General features: G+C 42.0%; 1 protein-coding gene, 3 non-coding genes and 1 pseudogene across 4 annotated transcripts in view; 3 read left to right on the top strand and 2 right to left on the bottom strand.

The window, feature by feature from the left end:
• The window catches only part of LOC115051719 (NACHT, LRR and PYD domains-containing protein 3-like), a 318,526-nt gene that overhangs the window by 291,366 nt on the left and 14,809 nt on the right, over nt 1–12,351 (top strand). The gene's annotated exons all lie outside the window — the stretch shown is intronic.
• Nucleotides 1,085–1,262, top strand: LOC115058262 (uncharacterized; annotated as a pseudogene).
• Nucleotides 6,077–6,150, bottom strand: trnat-agu (transfer RNA threonine (anticodon AGU)). Its single transcript has one exon. It is a non-coding gene; the product is annotated as a tRNA-Thr (tRNA).
• trnae-uuc (transfer RNA glutamic acid (anticodon UUC)) lies at nt 7,288–7,359 on the top strand. The gene has a single exon. It is a non-coding gene; the product is annotated as a tRNA-Glu (tRNA).
• trnas-gcu (transfer RNA serine (anticodon GCU)) lies at nt 7,742–7,823 on the bottom strand. The gene has a single exon. It is a non-coding gene; the product is annotated as a tRNA-Ser (tRNA).

The raw sequence follows: 12,351 nt of genomic DNA, 5'->3' as shown, positions 1-12,351 counted from the left end.
CCACCTATTCACACACAGTCCAGGTCGCTGCATGCTGAGGTGGCAGAGTGTTTAAGGTGATGGACTGCTAATCTACTGTATCCTGTGTGTGGGTTCACATCTCATTGTCTTCTGTGTTCAGCTGTCCATGTTGCAGCCTGCTATTCTAGGTAGAGTAATCCTAAACGTCTGACTTCAGGTCCATATATCAATCAAACCTGTTGAAGTTTAATTCAAAGGTTATCTGGATGTGTTGTATCTGCTTTCAGAGTTGTTGTCAGGTCATTAAGATTAATTTTCTATGCATGACTTCTCTCTCTCTGACCAGTCACTTAACTGCACAGTCTTAACACACATCAAAGGATACATCCAGCAACAGGAAGGTTCTGGAGCTGACCTGCTTTGGGGATCTAGTTTCCTGGTGCTGTAGCTTAGCTGGTCAAAGTACTGGTCTAGTAAACAGGTTCAAATCCCAGCAGTGCCTTGTTGTAAATGTTGGAGAAACAACATGGCTGATGTAAGTTTCCCCGTCTTGATTAGAAATTTCTGGAACTATTTGTGAAGGTGCTGCTGGCTAACAGGAGTATTATATTTTAGAAGTAAAGTATTCCCTTTTTCAGCTATTCCACTGTGACGTTTAAAATGCAAAGTACCTTTTTAACCAACATCAAAATACTGGAAACACCGTGCTGTGGCTCGCCCCGTCCGGGCGTGTGTGGTCGGGGGGAGCCGGCCTCGCCGCTGTGAGGCAGGACCCTTGCTGGTGGCTCTGTGCCACTGTGCTCTGTTTGTGTTGTCCGGTGTGTGCCCAATGGCCCTGGGGTCCTTTTGTTGGCCCCTCTGTTCCAGGCCTTGTTGGCGCAGTAGGCAGCACGTCAGTCTCATAATCTGAAGGTTGTGAGTTCGAGCCTCACACGGGGCACAGCTTTAGTTAATAATGAGGAGTTAGTGGTTGGGTCTACAAGCTCAGTTCTTTTAACACTCTCTGGTTAACATGTTTCAATGATATCTTTGGACCGTCTATGGACCATTTCACTGCTCCGTGTGGACAAATATGTGAAGTTTTATAGCTGACCAAGAAGAGACATTTTCTTTGCTCTGCAACGTAACTTTCTGAAAATAACATGTCGGTGGTTGTTTTCAGTTTAATATCTGATACGTCCCCTACCCGGGGACCATATATTAAATAGATTTTTGGAACAGGGAGATGGAATAGGGGCTTGCTCCGTCCACTCCACGCATCAACCTGGTATTGCAGTATCTCCAGGAACGGTCCACTCAAATGGATAAGCGTGTGCGTGCAAAGATGCACAGAGTGCAAGTTTGTTGGTGTTTGGTGGGAGTTTGTTGCAGTTAGACATTCATTTGGTTCCTGTTTTCTGGTCAAGTGATATTTTTATGAGCTCTCCTTGGTACCAGACCATCCCTGTGACCTTACTGTGACCTGTGGATCTCATTTCTGCCAGCCAGAGTCTGCTACATGTGAAAATATCATACCTTTATGAATGCTAAAATCTGAAAACATTCATGGAATACATAGAAAACAGTATCACAGGGTGACAAATATTGTTAGAACTTTATAGCAAAGTATGTCACAATAAGTAGAAAATATGTTGAAAGACTGACGGCATAGGTCTCACTTTGAGCGATGATTTAGAAAATAATGCTCAAATTTAATTCATTTTCACAAAACTATAATCCATTTTCAGTTTCAATTATTTTCATGTTACGCCATGTGATGATTTTAGGCATAATACAACAAATTGTCACATAATTTCTGATACCAATGAAAAATCTAAAAACAACATGTTTCTATAAAGATGAGAGTTAGTAGAGCAAATATCAACCTTTTTTGTGCCTCTTATTTAAATTTTTTACAAAACCCCTTTTTCTGGTATACATGTCACTGACCCAAACACAAATGAATGAGGACAAAAAACAACAAAGCAAAAGTAAAAAAAAAAGACCAAATATGTTAGTTTACTTTTGGTCAACCAGTAGAGATCCTGCAGTCAGCCGCTTCGGTCTTTCTCTTTATAGTCGTCACAACCAAACGGTTTCTCTTCTGTATTGACCTCCATGTATACTTTAAGGCTTTTCTCTGGTTTAAATCTTTTCCCATAAACATCACAGCTGAAGTGTTACACTTCTGTGTGGATCTTCATGTGTCGTTTAACTTCATTCTTTAGTTTAAATTTTTTCCCACAAACATCACAACCGAAGGGTCTCTCTTCTGTATGGACTGCCATGTGTGTTTTAAGCACTCCCTTTTGTTTAAAGCTTTTCCCACAAACATCACAGCTGAAGGGTTTCACTTCTGTATGGACTGCCATATGTGGTTTAAGCATTGCCTTTAGTTTAAATCTTTTCCCACAAACATCACAGCTGAATGGTTTCTCTTCTGTATGGAACTTCATGTGTTTGTTAAGGGTTTCCTTTAGTTTAAATCTTTTCCCACAAGCATCACAGCTGAATGGTCTCTCATCTGTGTGGACTACCATGTGTCTGTTAAGGGCTGCCTTTAGTTTAAATCTTTTCCCACAAACATCACAGCTGAAGGGTTTCTCTTCTGTGTGGACTACCATGTGTGTTTTAAGCTTTCCCTTTAGTTTAAAGCTTTTCCCACAAATATCACAGCCAAAGGGTTTCTCTTCTGTATGGAACTTCATGTGTTTGTTAAGGGTTTCCTTTAGTTTAAATCTTTTCCCACAAACATCACAGCTGAAGGGTTTCTCTTCTGTGTGGACCTTCATGTGTTTTTTTAGGATTCCCTTCAGTTTAAATCTTTTCCCACAAACATCACAGCGGAAGGGTTTCTCTCTTTTATGTACTACCATGTGTGATTTAAGATAATCTTGTCGCTTAAACCTTTTGTTATAAAATGAGCAGCCAAACAGTCTCTCTACTGAGTGAACTTGCATATGCTGTTTCTCCCCTGTGTGGGTCTTCATGTGAATCTTCAGATACCACTTTTTTTTAAACGTTTCCCCACACTCAGAGCAGCTGATGGGTTTTTCATTGCTGCCACATCTTCTAACATTTGCATCACCTTCATCTATTTTCACATCTAACTGGGCCACTCTGGTTTCATGATAATCATCTTCACTAATTTCAGTATCAGAGGAGTCTGAGACCTCTTCCTCTGGATCTGGATCTGGTTGAAGAGGACTCTGTGGATCACAGCTCCTGGCCGGTTCATTCATCTCTTCATCCTCACTCTTCACCTGAAACGGCCTCACAGGGTTCCTGGTCTCCTCCAGTCCTGGTACGTGGTCCTCCTCCTGTTCCTGTTTAAGGACTGGACTCTCTGAATCCTCCGGATCCGGACTGGAGGTGAACTCAGGAGGAACCTCTTTTTTCACCATCAGCTGCTGAACATCTGGAGGAAACGATTCAATAATGAATCCTCTTTATTAGCTACAATATGAACACAGTTATTCCTCCAGCTGCTTCATTCTACATCTGCCAAATACAGTCCTCAGCCTTTCTCACTCATAAAAACAACCGACCCGTTTTGTGGATCAGGACTCGGGGCTGCAGCAGCTCCAGCTGGCTCCTCTGCCGGTCGATCTCCTGCCTGAAGCCCGAAGCCTCCTCCTCATATCCAGCTACCATTCTGTCCACGGCTGCTAAGATCTCCCGGCAGGCGGCGGCGAGTCTGTCGGTGACAAAACCCCGCAGGACTTCTGCTGTGGACATTTTACCTTGTTCACCTTTCAGCTGAGGGACAAAAGACCATCAGTCCTGTTTGTGTGCAGCAAATATACGGATATTATCAGTATGAGACACTTTATCAAAACATTTCCTATATTGACTTCTGAAATCACCAACACTACCCCAACAAATAGCACTTACTGCTCTCAGAACAGAAGTCTGTGCTTCAGTTGGGGAAACGTTGGTGACAAATGCACTAATTCAGCTGATCTGAAGAAATGTATTAATTTTTGTCCAAATTTCATCCAGGACAACCCCAAAGAGAAGCACTTGTACAACAGGAAGTCTTCCGTCTTTTTATTTGAAATGATCATTGTTGCATTCTAAGAAGAAGTTGTTGTCTTTGTCAGTCAGCACTGCTCCAACAAGTAGCACTTACTGAATTCAACAGTCAAGTCAGTGCTCAAGTTAAGGTAACATTTGTGACTTTCAGACTACTTTCTTAACCCCCAATTGATAAAATTATAAAACTTCTTGTCCTGGTGATTGAATAAAAGACAGAATTGCATTCCTCGTTTTTTTTTTTTGTCCAATTTCCAACCAGGACAACCCCAAAGAGAAGTACTTATGCACAAAGACTTCATCAGTGTCTCTGATTGGAGTGATCCGAGTTAGATCTGAAGAAAACATGGCTCCAAAAATTACTGTTGTTTTTGTCAATTCACACTGAAAGTGGAAAAAGAGACCAATTGAATTGATTAAGTCACATTAAGCTTTCATTTTTACCTCACTTAGGATCTTCTCCTCAAGAGTCTTTGCATTAACTTCCCAGTCGTGTCCAATGGACTCCCTTTCAGGCTTTTACCTGAATTTATCTTCTACCTGAATGAAACCACTCCCACAGTTGCCTGTTTACTTTGTTTGGGCGGTTTCAATGGTCTTGGTAATGGTTTGTAATGAAGAACACATTTAGTCCATCAGGAACAGACAACGATCCTCTTAAATTCATGAGGACCATTAGCATATGGTGAGAGGACTGTTAACTGCATGATTAGGGATTAGTGTTGTGTTGTTGCAGCTGATCTGAAGAAATCTATTTAAAATTGCAAATCATCATCATTTTTACTGAATTTCTGAGCAGGACAACCCCAAAGAAAAGCATTTATGTAGAAAGGAATAATTGTAGCTGTCTGAGTTAGAGCTTGCTGTTGTGTTTGTCAGTCAACAAATAGCTCTAATAAATAGAGCCAGTGCCGTTGATAAAGATCAACTAACAGTCCTGTTGTTCCATGGTGTAATGGTTAGCACTCTGGACTTTGAATCCAGTGATCCGGTGGAACCTCTGTCTTTTCACCTGCTGCAGTAGCTCAGAGCCTCTGTGGTTCAGTAAAGGTCCAAAGAGGATGTAGCTCAGTGGTAGAGGACATGTCATATTGTGAATGAAGCTCACAGGACAGTCATGGTCACATACTCTTCTCTCCTTTAAAACCTTTGAGGTTTCTCATAATGTCACACGGGTGTCATTCCTTCTGTGAAGGTGGTAGAGTGGCCGAGCAGTCCGACCTGCTGGATTAAGGCTCAAGTCTCTTCAGAGGCAAATAGTTTCAACTGCCAGCTTGTTATATCTGTAGTATCTAACATTATGAACAAGGCACTGCTGTGATTCAAACCCAGGAGACAGGTGCTTTGACCAGCTAAGCCACAGCACCACTCTGAAGTACATGTATATACAGAGGATCTGGTAATGGAAGTGTAATGTGTAAACTGCAGCTGAGGTTGATGGTAAAGTGGTTTGTTTTAATGTAGGACTCTGCATCTACCTGAACCTGTTTGACTGCAGATGTGCATTTTCATTTGGACCCCAGGAAGAGTAGCTGCTGCCTCAGTGACAGCTAACGGGGATCCTAACAAGTGATAAACAATAAACAGACATTTCCAATCATCATCAAAATGTATTCTTTCATCAAATGTTCCTAAACTTCTATTAAAGGCAGCATTATTTCAGCAGTCAGCACCGTCGTACAGTGTTGGGGAAGTTACTTTAAAATGGAATCACTGACAGATTACTAATCACTGTAAAAGGGATGAAACAGAACTATTTCATTCCTTCAAAACGCTATAAGATAAATATATTCAACCACTTTTTGATTCATTTTATTCCATTCAGAAAGTAAAAATAATATATTTTATGACATCGTTACACACAGTGACATATTTCAAGTGTTTATTTCTATTAATATTGCTCACTGTGACCTGCAGCTGATGAAAACCCAAAAGTAGTTTATTTCAACAACATTTGACTTCACCGACAAGGAACTGCTGGGATTTAAACAGAGAGACTGCTTTGTCCTTTTAATTGAATCGAACTTCTGTAGTTACATGAGGATCCAGTCAAGTGCTGGTATGCTGATGAAACTTTGAAGTTAATATGGTATCAACAAAGAGGCACTGCTGGGATTTGAACCCAGGATCTCCTGTTTACTAGACAGGCGCTTTGACCAACTAAGCCACAGCACCACTGTGAAGTACAATAATGTACAGAGGATCTGAAAATATCGCAATATAAGTGGCTGACCATCATGACTCCTACCAAAGTTTGTCTCCTGTGAAAAGCAGTCAATCACCAATTTCCCTTCTCCTCAGCACAGCATGAGCCACAAAGTTACTGTTGCTTCACTTTACAAGATACTGCAAATAACACAACCAGCCAACCTCACACAGCTCCATATAATAACAACAACGAAAAATTACAGGTTCTGAGGTTATTCTGAGATGGAGAAATACTGAGTATCTGGTTCCAGAACAGCGGACAGGAGTCAGTTCAATCAACATTTAGGATAATTCTAGCTGGAACTGCAGACTGGAACATCATAAAGTACTTCAAAAAGTACTTTGTATTTCAAACATAACAGCTGAAGAAGGGGACATTTTACTTCTAAATCCCTCCTGACAGCCAGCAGGAGCTTCACTTGGACTTTGCTCACACTTCTGGAATATCCAGGCAGGGAAGGTTTCAGCTGTTGTCTTGTTATTTTTACAATACTTAACTACAATACATAAGTCAGGAAACTGTGACAAGACTTTTGAAATTCCTTCCACCTGCCTCCAACAAAATGTTCATGAAATATGCCAAACTTGAACATTTAAAATGTGATGAAGTAACAGTAATGAAGTAACATAGTTTGTTCGCAGTTGTGAACCATGACACAACTGAACATCTTCTTTTCTCACCTATTTTGCTTCATCTGCTTTTTAGTGTCCAGGACACAGAGGAAGAGGACGTCTCCACATGCACACTTGTTCTTGATGTTTTCACTTACTGTTAAATTCAAAAAAATTAAATTTTAATTCATCCAAGTGTAATTAGTTGTTATGTAATATATATTATATATATACATGCATAAAACAACTTTGTCCCCAAACACACTTTACAGCAGTTGAGGTGAAAGAAAAGCAGTTTCTGTCAGAAGTGGGATTTGAATTCACACATCAAGAGGAGGTTTTTCACTCAGACAGCTGTTTGCCACTGTTGGTCGAGGGCGTTCCTCCTTCCTGTTTCTCCAGCATTCTGGGGCTGAGGGGCTCACAGTGGGCGGAGTCTGCATCCATCAGAGAATGTCTCTCCTGGCTTGCCAATTCTGATAAGAATACATGTCCCATATGGTCTAGCGGTCAGGATTCCTGGTTTTCACCCAGCCGGCCCGGGTTCAACTCCCGGTATGGGAATTCTCTTGGATTACACGACACAACTTTTTCAGCATATAAACTCGAATCCCATCTCTGTGGAATCTGCGTAGGAATGCCATTCCTTCCTTTCTTCAATCACTGTGACGCAGATTTTTTCAGAACAACATCAACAACGAATAACTCCACAACGAGACTGTGTGACGTCACTGGAGATCAAAGGCATTTCCTGCCTTTCATTGATGCCCCACGCGATGGATACGTCACACTCTCATGTTAGCTTCAAATGAATGAGCGCATGCAGTTTCTGTAGTGTAGTGACCATCATGACTCTTACCAAAGTTTGTCTCCTGTTAAAAAAGGGCAAGGACCACATTTCACAACAGCAGGGTACAACTCAGACAGACTAAAGCCAGCTGAACACCGACGAGGATGGGATTCGAACCCACGCGTGCAGAGCACAATGGATTAGCAGTCCATCGCCTTAACCACTCGGCCACCTCGTCATGAACACAAAGGTACATGTGATGACAAAAAAACAGCCATTGGGAAGAAGCTGCAGCACCTGAACAGGGACTTGAACCCTGGATCCTCAGATTAAAAGTCTGATGCTCTTCAATAAGATCTGACTTCATTTTCCAAGCTGCCCCCTCGTGGTCATTTGATACACTGCAGGTGGAAATCTCAGTACTTTTTAACTGAGATTTAAAATTATACAAAACTCCAGAGGACATTGCCCAGAGGTCGATGGATCGAAACCATCCTCTGCTGTTTATACACACTGGATGTCCCATCATGAGACATGAGTTTATCAGCAGCACTGATTAACAGGAAAACACAGAGAATGTTGTCTATCATATCTATAATACTGAGAGTTGAGCAGCAGAGTGGTGCAGTAGCACTTCTGTTGTTGGCTACAAGACATCCTGCAGTGCTTCACTCTCAGTGGAGTTCCTGCTCATCACTTCCTTTATTACAGCTTTGTTCAGCAGAAGGAAATTTGGTGATTTCACGCTTGGAAAACTTTAGTAAGGCTAATGACAGCCCGTCAGAAAGTTGTGTCCAAATGTTTGGGTGTCACGATAAAGCAAAGCCGTTTAATTGATTTGGTTCGTTTGTTTTAAACATATTCTTATTTGAGAGAATCAGCACTCATCACAGTAATTTACAGATACAAGCCTCCCTCTGTCTTTTCTTTCTCCCTTTGTAATTTCAGCCCCCCCCCCATGTGAAAACATGCAGTGTTTGGCAGGAGGCACACACAGCCCATCACTGCAGATCAGCAGGTCTGACTGAAAACATACTGTAAAGTATGAACCACAGCACTGCTGGGGTTTGAATGTGTAGGGTGCGAGAGGTCAACACTTGTGCTCCTCACAGTTGTGTGTCACTTGTGTGTCTGAAGAGCTGCTGCCTTTGATACATCGCCTGATGATGTAACAACTGTCACCATTCAGAACAGCTGAGAAGCTGATTGATACAAATACATGCTAAGCCAGCAGCCTACCCATTATAATAACTTAGTATGTGCTAACTAATTCAGATGTTCTTAACCCCCACACCCTAAAAACTGATAAAACTTGTCATTGACTTCTGAAATCACCAACACTATCCCAACAAATAGCACTTACTGCTCTCAGAACACAAGTCTGTGCTTCAGTTCGGGAAATGTTGACGAAAAATTCACTCACTCAGCTGATCTGAAGAAATCTATCAAAACTGGTTGTAATTCCATCCAGGACAACCGCAAAGAGAAGCATATGTACAAAAGGAAGTCTGTGTTTCATAATTGAAATGATCAGTATTGTATTCTAAGAAGATGTTGTTGTCTTTGTCAGTTAGTGCTGCCCCAACAAGTAGTACTTACTGAATTCAACAGTCAAGTTAGTGCTCAAGTTAAGGTAACATTTGTGACTTTCAAATTACTTCCTTATCCCCCACCCCCATATCACTGATAATATCTGCTGTCCTGGTGATTGAAGAGAAGAAGGAATGGCATTCCTGCACAGGTTCCACAGAGCAGAGTGGCGCAGTGGAAGCATGCTGGGCCCATAACCCAGAGGTCGATGGATCGAATCCATCCTCTGCTAATGGCTTTTTAGCAACAGCTAGCTGTTCACTATCCAATGTTTGTTGTTTGTTGAATCATTACAATAGTAACAATGCCATACTGAAGCTGCACTAGCTGAAGAGGGAAGATCTTCAGTCTTGAAAACAAACTTCAGTATTAATCTTGCTTGTTTTAACTCCCAGCAGTTTTCCTCAGCAGTGGAAGTAAAGCAGATTTCAACTGTTGTTTCAGTGCCGAGTACCCAGTCTGCCTCCTTTGATCTATTCACTTTTTTTTTTTCCCCAAAGCTTAGATCTAAAGGTCCCTGGTTTAATCCCGGGTTTCGGCATCTGAGGTAGTACCTGAGTGAGATTCAAGCTCAGGTTGTTTTGGCCTAACCCTAACCCTAACCCTCTTTCAACCACACCATGAAATATTGTGAGGGTGGATGCGTCATGCTGACTGGTTGTGTGTCCAAAAGGCTGTCAAACACATCTTTCTTCCATTTTCTCCTCCAAACATTTGTACACAGTTTTGAGGTTTCTCGTAATGTCATATGTGTGTCATTTTTGCAGTGAAGCTGGCAGAAGTATGTGGTAGTGTGGCCGAGCGAGTATAATCGTGAAGTTTGTGAAGTTGTGGCCGAGTGGTTAAGGCGATGGACTAGAAATCCAGGTTCGAATCCTGCCAGCAATGTTTACTTCCTTTTATGGAACAAGTTTTCCATTTGGGGAGAGACACAGCCGAGTGCTGTTTTTAGGACTCATCTAAGAGGATGACAGCACTCACTGGTGCTCAGTAATCATTATCAAGGCCGGTGATAGGGACACACCTTTAGTTCCACTTCCAGGTCATGGAAGCAATAATGAGAAGTCATTTCCACTGTGTGCTGTGCTGAAATAGCTCATTTGGGAGAGCGTTAGATTGAAGGTTTAAAGGTCCCTGTTTCAATCCCGGGTTTGTTGTTTTTTAATTATGGAGTTAAAGTCACTTAGTGTAACACATCACAGATTCTATGTCTTCTCCATGAACGCCTTTTATACCAGGCATTGTTTCTTAAGTTAAAGCCGAAATGAGAGATAAAATGTTATTCAGGAAATTTCAAATTGTTTATTCCCTTCACCTGTAATACACCTCTGACCAACCACAAAGTTAAGACGACTTGTCCTTTAGGTCACGTGGTCTCTGAGTGTGGCTGATTTTAATGTCCTGTTGTCAGTTTATCGTCTGTTCCATCGTCTCTACCAGCACTTGACTGGATCCATCTTGATCACTGAGCTACATCCCCTGCATGGTGTGGCAGCTTTAGCTTCTGAGATCCTGCGACAGGTAAAACTTTTGAGTGCATAAATAACCAAAAAAAGTGTTTTTGTCTTGTATGATAAATGCAATGTGCATTTGTGCTTCCTAGTTTTGGGGTTTGCTTCTCACTCTGGGTGCCATGAATTTTTCTCCCCTCATGGATTGTTGGACTTTCTCCGTCATTTCCCACTTTGGACAAGGGTCAGTGTTTAAGTCCCACCTGCCCCAACAAAATGCTGATGAAATACATAATACATATAACCATTCAACAGCATCACTAAGTCAGGAGCAGAACAGTACACATTACTGAGGAAAGCGATAAATGACATTCTCCATGTTTTCCTGTTAATCAGTGCTGCTGAAAAACTGCTGACAATTTCCAGTTTAAGTTATCACTCCTGGTGGGACAGTAAAGGAATCTTTAGTGTGTATAAATAGCAGAGGATGATTTCGATCCATCGACCTCTGGGTTATGGGCCCAGCACGCTTCCGCTGCGCCACTCTGCTCATACCTGGCTGCCCTTCAGTCTCTTCTGGATCCGTGGGTTGAAAATCCTCTGTGCTGTGCTGTGACCCAGCTGATGTTGGTTGGTTAGATGCTGGTAAAGATTTATGTTGCATTGGCCAGGAATTGAACCCAGGCCTCGCACCTGGGATGTGAGCATTTCACTGATGAACCACCAATGACTGACCACCATAAAAGGCCTTGAACACTTGTTTACACTTTGTTTCCTCAGACATGCTTTTAGAAACATGACAGCTAACCCTAAGCTGATCACAGAGAGTCTCTTGAACGGCTCTTTAATATGAACGATGGGAACCAAGTCACACTTTCAGGCCCCCCAGACAATTAGCTTCTATCACTCTGGTGTGAATGAGCTATAAAGATGCACATGCTCTCCCCGTTGGAGAATCAAACGCCAGTCTTCTGCGTGACAGGCAGAGACACTGTCCACTATACTAACTCAGGAGCAGGAAAGACAGATATCACGTGGTGTGTGACTCCACTTCCTCTGTGAGTGGGTGAGTGGCTCTGAGTGGGTTTTAATTTGGTGGAAATGGACCCAAATAACTCTTTTAGTGCTAAAGGTTGCAGACCCTTGATCGAGGGGTATGATTCTGACTTTGGGTGCAAGAGGTTCTGTGTGTAAATCCCAGAGGAGCCCCTCATATGATGTGTCCACTGTCTGCAGTTCCACTATTCAAGTGTCAGTAAGTTAGACAACATGAATTCAGGAAGGCTTCTCTGCAGCAGCTCAGAGCCTCTGTGGTTAGGTCAAGGTCCAAAGAGGATGTAGATCAGTGGTAGACGTCAACTCAATGATGAGCCAAGTCCACTGTGACAAATATTTTCTTTACCATAAAATAAACTGTCACATTAATGTCCTGAATGTGCTGTGTGTAAATAATGAGATCCTGGGTTCAAATCCCAGCAGTGCCTTGCTCCTAATGTTAGATGTTGTGGATAGAAAGGACTCATACATGGAGAGCACAAAATATAAAATACATTTGTCCCCAAAATACACCTTACAGCAGTAGAGGTGAAAGGAAAAGCAGCTTCCATCAAAGGTGGGATTTGAACCCACGCATAAAAGGGGACAATGCAGAAAGATAAACATGAGCACACACTGAATGTTCCTTTACATTATGAGACATGACTTCAGCTGGAAAATGTCAGGAGT

Source organism: Echeneis naucrates, chromosome 2 (assembly GCF_900963305.1).
Source record: "Echeneis naucrates chromosome 2, fEcheNa1.1, whole genome shotgun sequence".
Lineage (NCBI taxonomy): Eukaryota > Metazoa > Chordata > Actinopteri > Carangiformes > Echeneidae > Echeneis > Echeneis naucrates.
Note: the sequence above shows the minus strand (reverse complement) of the source record. Positions and strands in the feature narration are given on the sequence as shown.